Consider the following 12,983-nt stretch of genomic DNA (forward strand, 5'->3'; position numbering starts at 1 on the left):
AACGCAGGTAGAGACAGTCACCTGATCGGTACACTGGATACATGGATCTTATGAGCAAGTGTGTTGTGACTGAGCCATCCTCTTTCGAGGAAGCTGTGGAGGATCCCGCATGGGTAGACGCCATGGTGGAAGAGTATGATTCTATTGTCAGAAACAGTGCATGGGAGATTGTTCCTAGACCGGAAGGGAAATCAGTGGTGGGTTCGAGATGGATCTACAAAGTTAAGCAGGCAGCTGACGGGAGTGTGGAGAAGTACAAGGCAAGATTTGTTGCCCGAGGCTTTTCACAGATTGAGGGGATCGATTATGAGGAGACCTTTGCACCTGTCGCAAGGTATTCTTCCATACGGACGATTCTTGCTCTCTCAGCGCAGATGGGATGGCACATTCATCAGATGGATGTGAAGACTGCGTTCCTCAACGGAGTCATTGAGGAGGAGGTGTACATTGAGCAACCCGAAGGCTTTGAAGTCTTCAATAGCGAGTCGCATGTGTGCAGGCTCAAGAGAGCGTTGTATGGGTTGAAGCAAGCACCACGTGCTTGGTACACACGGATAGACAGCTATTTCACAGGACTTGGATTCTCCAAGAGCGAGGCGGATCCGAACCTATACCAGATTTTGGTGGAGGGTAAGTTGCTTATCACTGTACTGTATGTTGATGATTTGATTCTAACAGGTGATGAGCTGTTGATACTGTCATGCAAGAAGTATCTTGCTACAGAGTTTGAGATGAAGGATTTGGGCCTCCTTCACTATTTCCTGGGATTGGAAATATGGCAGCGCAGTGGTGGACTGTTTGTTTCTCAGGGCAAGTATGCTCGGGAGATACTGGAGAAGTTCAACATGCATGGCTGCAAGCCTGTTGATACTCCTCTTCCTGGAGGTTGGAGGAAGGAGGATGCCACTTCGGGAGAAGAAGTGGATGCCACTGTTTATTGACAGTTGGTGGGGTCGCTGATGTATTTGGTCAATACACGACCTGATATATGCTATGCAGTTAACCAGCTTTCACAAGCTATGGTTAAGCCTACCAAGCTCTTCTGGAAGGCGGGCAAGCATGTATTGCGCTACTTGAGAGGCACATCGGGATATGGTTTGTGGTACAGACAGGAGGATGAGGTGAAGCTATGTGGCTTCACGGATGCAGATTGGGCAGGGAGCCCAACAGACAGAAAGAGAACATCAGGAGGGGTCTTCAGTATTGGATCGACAACAGTTTCTTGGTACAACAGGAAACAGAGATCCGTGGCACTCAGTTCAGCGGAGGCCGAGTATATGGCAGCAAGTTTGGCTGCATGCGAGGCTATATGGATGAGGAAGATCCTAGTTGGTTTGTTCGGTTCTCATTTGGATCCTACTGTGATTTACTGTGATAACCAGAGTTGCATTAAACTCTCGGCTAATCCTGTATTTCATGATAGATCTAAACATATTGACATCAGGTACCATCATATCAGAGATTGTGTGCAGCGGAGGATCATGTTACTTTCGTACATTCCAACGGAGGATCAGGATGCTGATATTCTGACGAAGGCTCTCACCAGGAGCAAATTCGAGTACCACCGAGGCAGGATAGGGGTTGCTGATAATCCATATCTTGTCGAGAGGGAGTGCTGAGATTGCAACAAGATGATGGAGCTTAGTGAAAAGAGTTGCCTTCACTAAGTGGGCCCGCAGGCTATTTTTGGCGCAAGTCTATTTTTAGACTATGTCTATTTTTAGACATATGGATCATGTCTATGGATTGCAGGTTGCTGTTTATGGATGATTGATCAAGTTGGGAAAAAATAGATGGACTTCTATTTTTGATGAAAGTGTGAGTGATCAAAGTCTATTTTTAGACTGGCTGTCAAAAATAGAAAAGTCAAATATTATTATCTCACAATAATATTTGGACTATAAACTTAATCTTATTCTCTTGGAGCACTTCAGTTTGAGCTACAGAGGTGGCACATGCAGCTGTCAGAAGGAAATACGCTTTTCTTATGAGTCAGTGGAGTTGTTGCATGCATGACTTCAGTTAGAACTCAATCAATTGAGTTTGGTGGAGTTGATTGTGGAGTTGATGGAGTTGTGTTCAGTTTGACTTGGTTAAACTAGTTGTAATTAGTCTAACTGCAAATAGACTAATGATGAGTTGTTAAACTAATTATTAACTCATGATACAACTAATGAATACATCAGTTAACTCAGTTACATGTCAGTGCATGTTCAGTTCAACAGGGACAGGTGGTAGAGAATCAGATTGCTATCAGTTGTGACTATAGTTGTGCACCAGATCTTGCACAATCAAGGGATTGAGTATGCCAATGAGTTTGCTCACGTATTTTCCCACATTATAGCTTGTGCTCACGTCCAACAAAGTGTGAGTGACTATTTTGCAGGTGAAAAACGAGTTTGGTGAGCCATTCTCATCAGTTCTTGAGCAGGTATTGAGCAATGGAGGCAGGCAAGCAGTGGAAGAGATTTGGAGATCAGATCTGAGCTGTATTGTGTGTAACAGAGGTGGAGATACTTGTGAGAAGTATTATGCTGTGTAATGTTACATGACTCAATCATTAATATACAGATAGTTGGGGTTTTTAGCGAGATGCTTTCCCCGGGATACATACTGTGTTAATGTGTGAATGCTCTTGATGTTTTATTGTTATTGATGCTGCTATATTGATGATCAATGTAGAGGAGCTTATGTATTGTGTATGTTTTCCGCAATAGTACATGATCAGGATAATCTCCATTGAATATGTGTTAAATTATTCAAATTTCTACAAGGTCTGCACAATCAATATGAGCAAAGAATGCAGAGTGATTGTGAGCAAAGATTCCACAGTTACTATGAGCAAGGATTGTGCAATGATTGTCTCTAAGGACTATGCAATCACTGTCTCTCAAGATATGCACTATCTTTCCTGCTTGGAAGAAGTGTGCTTATGAAGAAATCAAGAGTTGGACAAGTGAAAGTAAGTAGTCTAACACTTAGAATTCCTAAAGGAATATTTGAATGCTTAAAAAACATGACCGGGCATGAAATTAATAACTTAAAATGGAAGGTGGCATGATCATAAAAAGGCTCCAAAATTTAAAGATACGAAATTTTTTGGAGGGGGTTGTAGTAACTACAACAAGTTGATAACTCAAGTGGTTAAGAACATGGTTTGTTTTCCCATGAGTTTGTTTTATTTCACATGACTTAACCTACATATGTCCATCATCTAATCTCAATTGTTACTCCAATATTTCTGTGTCTAGGCCCTCTCCATCATTTCTGCAACACATTATCTCATAATGGGCATTTTGTCTCCATCTTTAGCATCTTGGTTGAATTAATGTCTTGGATCTCTATACTTTCTCTATCATTTGTTAGAGTTGAAAATTCTAACAACATAACTATACCTATATTGAGTTAGCTAGGCTTAATAAAGTCTTAATACATCCAAAATCCTAAAGAAATAAAAGAATTATAAATTCTCACCATCTCGTCCACATATTGTCATAGCTACCAATAGGCTAGCCATCACCTATCAAGCTATCTCATAAAACGGGTTGAAAATTACCTTGGTTTCCACCTTAAAAAATCTTACATTAGAGATGCTTCCAATATCCTCATATTTGTAAGATTTATGAGATCACCTACACTAGTATCCATTGCAAGATCCAAAGTTATGGGCAAGACCAATTGATTCAATTAAGTGAGTTGTTTGATATCATGTGAATTTACCTCCATCTTACGACACCATATTAAAGTGATGTGCTTTAACTCTTCAAGCCCTCTTATTTCACTGGGAAAGCCTTCAACTACACACAAAAGTCAAGATTCAAAAATTGAAGCACTGAAAAATTACCAATGCTCTCAGGAAATTCTATCAATTCCCCAAAACCACTCAAAACAAGGAACTCAATCTGTCTAATCTCCCCCATTGAGATTGGAAACCTTGTTATACTAGTAGTAGAAAAATATAGAAGCCTATGAAACATAACATTACGACAAAAGTGTATCTTTCAAAGATAACACTACAAGCTAATTAAATGGATTTAGTTGAGCTTGTGCCACATTCTGTAGAATCTCCATTGCTTTTGAAACTTTATCCATCAAGTCTTTAGGAGACTCGAACAAATCAATAACCTCAATTTGGTCCATTTCGAAAAGCATAAGAATAATTTTGGCTGCATGATCAGGTTCCCATTGATCCACCAAAGAATACACGCTTTCTCCAACCATTGTTCATTGTTATTACAGAGTTGCATTTGGAAGAGCCAAAGCCAAAGATTTGATAGGTATAGGTTGTGAAATGGTTGTCTTAGCTGCACATAAAGGAAGGTCACCCATGTCTAATGGTAAAGGACATATCCCTCTCGTGACACTAGATAAAGGAATTTCATTGAAATTCCTTCCAAGTGGATAACAATATAGGCGATTACCATGAGGTAGCATCTACTATTGTATTAGTGGTAGCTGTTGTTGTAGTTTTTTTCGTATGAGTGCTACACCACTTACAAATCCAATAGGAACCATTTCCTGTTCGTTGCTCTTCGTTGTGGAAATTATCTTTAAAACAATGGATAAACAAACAATCACAAAATTCACTATAGGAAATCTACTCTTCCCATGTCCCTAGGCCCTCCCATGAGGAAGTAAGCCCAAACAGGTCTTGAACATTATCTCACACTTATACACAACCACACATATGACAAGGAGATGCACAATACCCAAAACCAAGATGTGTACAACGAAATGACAATAAAGCAACACATAACTCCAAGTGGAACACTTATCCTTGCATATCTTTATGACACAAGTGTCAATTGCAACCAATAGGTGATATATGCCACGGGAATGTGTCCAGCACATGTTTTTATGATAGATAGAATTAAATATTGCAAAAGAGTGCACTAGAGCTACCTCTTAGAAGGTGTTCCAATATGATCTTAACAAGATATGAAAAGGTACTAAGTAAAAGCGAGACATGCAAAAGTGAAAGTAATACATGCAAAAACAAAAGAAAACACAAGCGACAAATTCAAGAATGAAAGCAATCAAGAGTGACACTTGCAAAATATTGAGCAAGCAAAATTGACACATGCAAGAGAAAAATAAAGAAAAAGAAATAGGTGAGAAACTCACTCAGAAGATGGTGCATTTTCAACTAAGATACTCCTTATGCTCTAAGAATGTGCATAGCTACAAAGAAAATAATGAATGTGAAAATGAGCTTTGGACTGGAATCTTTATATAGGGAGAGTAAACATGCAATTAGGGTTAAGGTTTGTGAGTGCGATTAGTGCATGTTGGGAAACTAGGAGCCAAGAGTGAATTGACTGCCACTACGAGGTGTGACAATACTGACTTGAAGAAGTATACTCTTACTGTCAACAAGGAGTGCACAATCACAATTTGCAGAGGATTCCCTTACACCGTCACTAGGAATTGCGCAATTGCTATCAGTGAGAATTGCATAATCGTTATTGGCAAGGACTTCACAATCAATATGAGCAAAGAATGCAGAGTGATTGTGAGCAAAGATTGCACAGTTACTGTGAGCAAGGATTGTGAAATGATTATCTCTAAGGACTATGCAATCATTGTCTCTCAAGATATGCACTATCTTGCATGCTTGGAAGAAGTGTGCTTATGAAGACATCAAGAGTTGGACATGAGAAAGAAAGTAGTATAACACTTAGAATTCCTAAAGGAATATTTGAACACTTAAAAAACATGACTGGGCATGACATTAATAACTTAAAATGAAAGATGACATGATCATAAGAAGGCTCCAAAATTTAAATATACGAAATTTTTTGGAGGGGGTTGTAGTAACTACAACAAGTTGATAACTCAAGTGGTTAAGAACATGGTTTGTTTTCCCATGAGTCTATTTTATTTCACATGGCTTAACCTACATATGTCCATCATCCAATCTCAACTTCTACTCCAATATTTCTAATGTGTCTAGGCCCTCTCCATCATTTCTGCAACACATTCTCACATAATGGGCATTTTTGTCTCCATCTTTAGCATCTTGGTTGAATTAATGTCTTGGATCTCTATACTTTCTCTATCATTTGTTCGAGTTGCAAATTCTAACAACATAACTATACCTATATTGAGTTAGCTAGGCTTAATAAAGTCTCAATACATCCAACATCCCAAAGAAATCAAAGAATTATAAATTCTCACCATGTCGTCCACTTATTGTCATAGCTACCAATAGGATAGCCATCACCTATCAAGCTATCTCATAAAACGGGATGAAAATTACCTTAGTTTCCACCTTTAAAAATATGACATTAGAGATGCTTCCAACATCCTCATATTTGTAAGATTTATGAGATCACCTCCACTAGCATCCATTGCAAGATCCAAAGTTATGGGCAAGACCAATTGATTCAATTAACTGAGTTGTCTGATATAATGTGAATTGACCACCATCTTACGACACCATCTTAAAGTGAGGTGCTTTAACTCTTTAAGCCCTCTTATTGCACTAGGAAAGCCTTCAACTACACACAAAAGTCAAGATTCAAAAATTGAAGCACTGAAAAATTACCAATGCTCTCAGGAAATTCTATCAATTCCCAACAACCACTCAAATCAAGGAACACAATCAGTCTAAGCTCCCCCATTTAGATTGGAAACCTTGTTATACTAGTAGTAGAAAAATATAGAACCCTAAGAAACATGACATTACAACACAAGTGTATCATTCAAAGATAACACTGCAAGCTAATTAAATGGATTTAGTTGAGCTTGTGCCACATTCTGTAGAATCTCCATCACTTTTGAAACTTTATCCATCAAGGCTTTAGGAGACTCGAACAAGTCAATAACCTCAATTTGGTCCATTTCGAAAAGCATAACAATAATTTTTGCTACATGATCATGTTTCCACTGATCCACCAAAGAATACATGCTTTCTCCAACCATTGTTCATTGTTATTACAGAGTTGCATTTGGAAGAGCTGAAACCAAAGATCAGATAGGTATCGGTTGTGAAATGGTTGTCTTAGCTGCACATAAAAGAAGGTTGCCCATGTCTAATGGTAAAGTACATATCCCTCTCGCGGCACTAGATAAAGGAGTTTCATTGACTTTCCTTCCAAGTGGATAACAATATGGGCGATTACGATGAGGTAGCATCTACTATTGTATTAGTGGTAGCTGTTGTTGTAGTTTTTTTGATATGAGTGCTACACCACTTGCAAATCCAACATGCACCATTGCCCGTTCGCTGATCTTTGCTGGTGGAAATTCTCCTTAAGACAATGGATAAACAAATAATCACAAAATTCACTATAGGAAATCTACTCTTCCCATGTCCCTAGGCCCTCCTATGAGGAAGTAAGCCCAAGCTTGCTCTGATACCAAAACAAAATTACATAAGCACACTTTTCATCAATAAAAAAATGTTGCATATAAATACATGAAGTGTTGTCTCAAGATACACAGACTTTTTTGGACACAAAATCAATTGATTGAGAGAATATTTCAACCACACTCCAATCTGGGAGGCTAACTAATTAGAGAGAATCTCCCAACTAACTAGGTTTCAACAACTTCCTAACCAATAGGAACATACTCCTAAAACTAATAGGCACACCAAAAGCAAGCTCTAACAAAAACATGTATATACCAAGTACCTCAATTTCCTTGCTTTTAAATTGTTTTTTGGCACATTGTTATAACTACATTGCTTATGAAAATTTATTGCAACATCTATGGTAAAAAAATTATTTATTTAATTATAAGATATGTAACTAGTATTTGGAATATTAAATATTTTCCCGATTTTTTAAGGTATCAAAGTGATGTTTATTAAAAAGATAGATGTAAAAAATGTCTAAAATATATTAACTAAAAGTAATTTTGGTAAGCGCATTTCAAAAATTCTTTTATTTTAAATAAAAAGTAATAATAAAAAATTAAAGTATGTAGTAATAAATATTTATATATTAAAATAAACGAATAATATACACCTAATCATAATAGGTGAAATATTATATAAATAGTTAAATTTAGATGTTGCATACAATATAAAAAGTAAAATAAAGTTTAATGTGGATTTTATTGAGTGTGGTTTACGATTACTGGCCACCTCCACCGTGAGGGTTTCTTCCTTGGGAATTGTTATGAACATGGTTGGTTACATGAAATTTATTAGGATGAAAAGCCCTGTAGGGAGATGGGGCCAATGTTTGTCATAGCAGTTACCACCTGCCTACCCTTTTCAGAAGAATATACATAGCAAGATAAGAATATATTTATATTATTCGCACCGCCACTCCCCAACTAAAATTAGTTGTGGCCATAATCGACGTTGAATGGTCGTTGAAGTCAACAGCAGCAGGGTGCCCATAAAAGAGCGACAGGCGAGAGAGAAGGCAAGACCATATATATATAGGTAAGAATGGCTGGTGGTGGCGGCGGAGGAGGAGGTGGGGGAAGAGCAGGAGGACCTGGTGGTGGGTTGGGGCGTGGTTTTAGTGGTCGCAGAGGCGTGTAGGGAGGTCTTGGATTAGGTGGCGGATGTGGTGGGCATCGTGGCCGTGGTGACGGACATCTAGGACGTTAATGGCATGAGATCCATATCAATTTGTTTTTTTTTTTAATATAAGCGAGGTATATAATCTTAATTGGGTTGATATAGAGTGGTTGGGAGGGTGAGTGTTAATTAAACACTAGAGATATTTTTAAGTTTATGTTCATTTATGTGTTAGATTGTGATATGTGTAAGAATAACATGTCATAGTTTAACCAGAAGAAAAATGTATTATGTTCGGTTATTGTGAATATTTGTCATCTTTTTATTTTATTTTATTATATAAGATTTAAACAAGAGTTTAGTTGAAAAGTCAAAATGAAACTCGATACTTAAGTAATTATTTTTATTATTAAATGAATGAAGGATTTTGGGTGAATTTTGGAAATTCATGGAGAGGTCCAAAAAGAATTCTTGAATTTCTAGACGGTTGGAGGTTAAAAGAACTTTAGCGGGAAAAGAAGGGGTTGGTTAGTAAGAGCGAAACACCCTAAGAGAGAGAAGAAAAGAGAATTTAGTAGCTTATCTCAAGGGCAAGACATTGCTAGGGAGTATTTCTTGAGTTGGACTAGAGCTAGTGGAAATCTCCTGAAAAATTCTAAGTGGCATAAGGTCATTCTAAGTGGCATAAGGTCCTCGATCCTGAGAATTGCTCAAAGAGTCATTGTTCATCTGACCGTTCGGGAAGCAAGGAGCTCGAGGGGAGAATCAGACATGATTACCAATCTCATTGGAAGGGTGGTGTGACCTTTCCAGGTTGAGTTTCTGGGACAAACCTAAGCTAAATCAGATAAGTTTGACTAATATTCTGAGACTTTATGTTTATCTGTGGTTTTGTTTTTTTATAGCGAATCTTATTTTGATTTTTTTTTTTTGTTTTCTTTTTCTTGTCTCATGGATTTGTTTCTTTACAGTGAATCTTATTTTGGAAAGTTTTTTTTTTTCTTCTCTCATGGAATGGAAAATAAATTATTGTTAAATCTTTTATTAGAAATTTGTTGTACAGAGGATTGAATATGAGAACTATTAGACTTAACCCATTTAAGGTTATTGAGTTACTATAGGAACCATAATGAAAAGGAATTGGTTGGTAGAAAAAAAATAATGGAAGTAACTTCCGTGTGTTAGCAAGAAACCATTTTTGTATAGTGCAATAAACCTTTGGGGTGAGTAACAAGAACTAGATCTAATGAGTAGTCAAGGGTTCGGTTGAAGTTTGAGTTTATCTTGGACTGGTCCAGAACTAGTTGTAGGGAAAGTAAAGACCCCAAGGTCGGAGACAGGCCGAGAAGAATTCTGAACCCGTCAACATGAGGTACTTATAGAGTAGGCATGAAAATATATAAAGAAAAAGAAAAAAAACAGTTCCAACTTGAAGGTTCCACATCAATGATATATATATATATATAAACGACAACATATATGTTGGATAGTACAATGGCAATGACAACATATACGTTGGGTAGTACAAACTATGCATACTTTCATTACTCAAAACAAAGGTACATAAACTAATAAGCAAATTAGTTTTGGTCGAATCTGACCTTTCTTTGAGAATAAACATTAAACAACAATTAGAACATGGAAACCAACATACACATACATTATAAACATTAAGAAACAATTAGAACACGGAAACCAATATACACATACATTATATGAAGCAAAATATTAAATTTATGGTAATTACCTTCATCAATAGAAATTACAGTATAAATACAGTGTAAATTCTAGCAATCATTTAAGCAATAAAAACTGTGAAGAACCTTATTCATAATAATATTTATTTCATACAGCTGTTTGAGAAATGTTAGGGTTTAATTACATACAGGGTCAGAACCATCATTTAAGGAATAAAAAATGAACACTACAGAAGTGGAAACTTTCATTAAAAAAACAGTAGCTACGACTATAATAAAACCTTGGCTGCGTATGGAAGCTGCTGGGAAACCAACACACGAGGCCTTCACTCAATCAACCTTTGACATATCACATGCATTCATGACATACTAAACAATACCCTTAATTTGGCTACATATTGGAAAATACCTCTAAAAATCACATTATTTAACCCCCTACCAATATAAACTTAGTACACCTTCCCAATTTTAAAAACCCCTACTTTCACTATATATTATAGGTATCCATTTTTCATTAACATTTTTTATATCGCTTTAAAATTTTTTCATTAACTTTAAGCTCCAGTTTTTATACCTACCAATATAAAAACCCTTTACCCCCTGTTATATGCTGAATATATCATGTCATTTTTTCCTCAATATATATCCCCCAATATGAATGCACGTGGCATGGTATCGCTTCCCCAATGAAGCCTCCATGAACCAACGAGACTTATACAATAGGCCATAATTCAGTAAACCCTTCAGGAACTGTTGTATGAATTCTCTCTTAACCACAAGGAAGAAACCTCTACAAGGGCTAGAGGAAGCATTTGATAGAAAACCCCAAGTAAGGGGAAGCGAAGGACCAACCTAGAGGAAGCAACGTCGGGGTTAGACCAAGCCATGGTCGATGTGAACTTCGCTATGATGATTATTTTAAAAAATAAATTTGAAAATCTACCAAGAAACAAACCTACCACGACCGAAAGGGGACAGAGAATATACTTCACGGTAAAACTAATTTTGAACTTTAGCAAATAATGGAAACCCTGCCTAGGAAGGCCGAAGACTCCTTACCTGAGCAGAGGGAAGAATCGGGCCTTCGTTCCTCACAAGACTGGGTTGAACTAGTCATTATGTTAGCTAGTAGCACGAGGGAGTGACAAACCAAGATACCATAAAGAGAGGTTTTTCACTAACCTGGTAGTTGAGTAATTCCTTTCCATGGCCTCAAATAAACTGTGAACAACCCTGACTGACCTGCGACGAGAGAGGCCTCTCAATATAACCTTGCATGAAACGAGTAAGTTAAACATGTAACAAATCTGAGAATGAATGAATGTGGGTTGTGGAAGTTACCTGTAATTGTTGAAGGAAGAAACCCTAGATGCCAAAATAAAACTGCAAACCAACAAAACCCCAATTGTTGGGTGTCTAAATGAACGAGTAAGTTGAGAGGGTGTAGGGTAGGTGGTTACATAGGAAATTGAACCATTGATCTCCACCACTGGATGAGGCAGTGATAGATATATAGATTTCTGTAACCCAGGTGTCCTCTAGAGTGGAGGTGTCAAGTCATGTCGATGTAATGGTGCAGACCATCGAGAAACTTGAGAATGTATAACCTAGGGTATGGGAAGAATCAATACCATAACCTTAGGAAGGGTAAATAAATATAATAGACCATGTAAAAAGTTACCATGGGTTTATCAATGTTGTCTACCACTTAGTTAAGCCTTAACATTATGGTGTAATATACTTTAATCATCAAAAGCCTCCCGCTGTGTAGATTGAATATAGAGTTTAACTAATTACATTATCAAGTTTATTGTTAGACTCAAATTTTGCATGTAGTGTATATATATATATATATATATATATATATATATATATATATATGAGTACATGTTACAAGTGGTATCAGAGCATCAAGGTCGCGACATTGTGGCCTAATGGGAAATTGTGAAGTAACAAAATATAAATGATGCACAAAGGAGTAGCATGAGGAGGGGAGCAAGAATCACTCCACCTGGGATATCAACAAGAGGACCTATACTAGTTTCACATATAGAAGCTAATCCTAAAATGTGGGTTCAGTTAGGGGGAGAATGTCACCTCACGAACGCTATGCTACTAGAAACAATTCAATGGTTATGAGATGAAATGACAAATTTAAGGGTTGATAATGAGCAGCTAAGGCTGGAACATGAGAAAATAATGGAAAGCCTCTCAGAATATAGAAACATAGAAATCCAAATTCCAGTCCAGAAGACAGAAAAAGAGGAGAAATGCATTGAAAAAGGGAGGACAACCCGAAAATCGAAGGAGGTAAGATTGATAATGAAGAGGAATATGAAAGTGATTCTAGAGGAAAAGGGAACAAGAGACATCATATAGCGCTGCAAGGAGATTTTAAGAAAATTAAACCTCCAACATTCGATGGAGAAGCGGAGGAAGCCGCAGAGGCTTGGTTAATTAATATGAACATGTATTTCCAGATTTATGGATACAATGACAATATGAAGGTACGATTGACAATCTATTAGCTACAAGGTAAAGCCACCTTATGGTGGGAGGAGGCTAAAATTGTTTGAAGAGTGGATTAACAAGAAGTAAGATGGGACAATTTTCAGAAACACTTTAAAGATAAGTATATGACGGAATGGTTCTATGATGAAAAAACAAAAGAATTTCATGACTTGAAGTTGGGCCAACAGTCCATGGATGAATTCATAACCAAGTTCACCTCCTTCTTATCATATGTTCCCTATATTCGGGAGGTGAAAGCTAAGGTGCAGTGTTTTATCAGTAGTTTACCAATTTTC

At 37.2% G+C, this 12,983-nt stretch overlaps 2 pseudogenes; both read right to left on the reverse strand.

Moving 5' to 3' along the window:
* Positions 1–3,981: 3,981 nt before the first annotated feature.
* On the reverse strand, positions 3,982–4,515 carry LOC149169674 (polyadenylate-binding protein 4-like; annotated as a pseudogene).
* A 2,169-nt stretch (positions 4,516–6,684) lies between these two features.
* On the reverse strand, positions 6,685–7,218 carry LOC149169675 (polyadenylate-binding protein 4-like; annotated as a pseudogene).
* Between the last annotated feature and the right edge of the window lie 5,765 nt (positions 7,219–12,983).

This window comes from Pinus tabuliformis, chromosome 4_2 (genome assembly GCF_031772625.1).
Source record: "Pinus tabuliformis cultivar Carrire ecotype Pingquan chromosome 4_2, CPIR1, whole genome shotgun sequence".
In the NCBI taxonomy this organism is placed as follows: Eukaryota; Viridiplantae; Streptophyta; class Pinopsida; order Pinales; family Pinaceae; genus Pinus; species Pinus tabuliformis.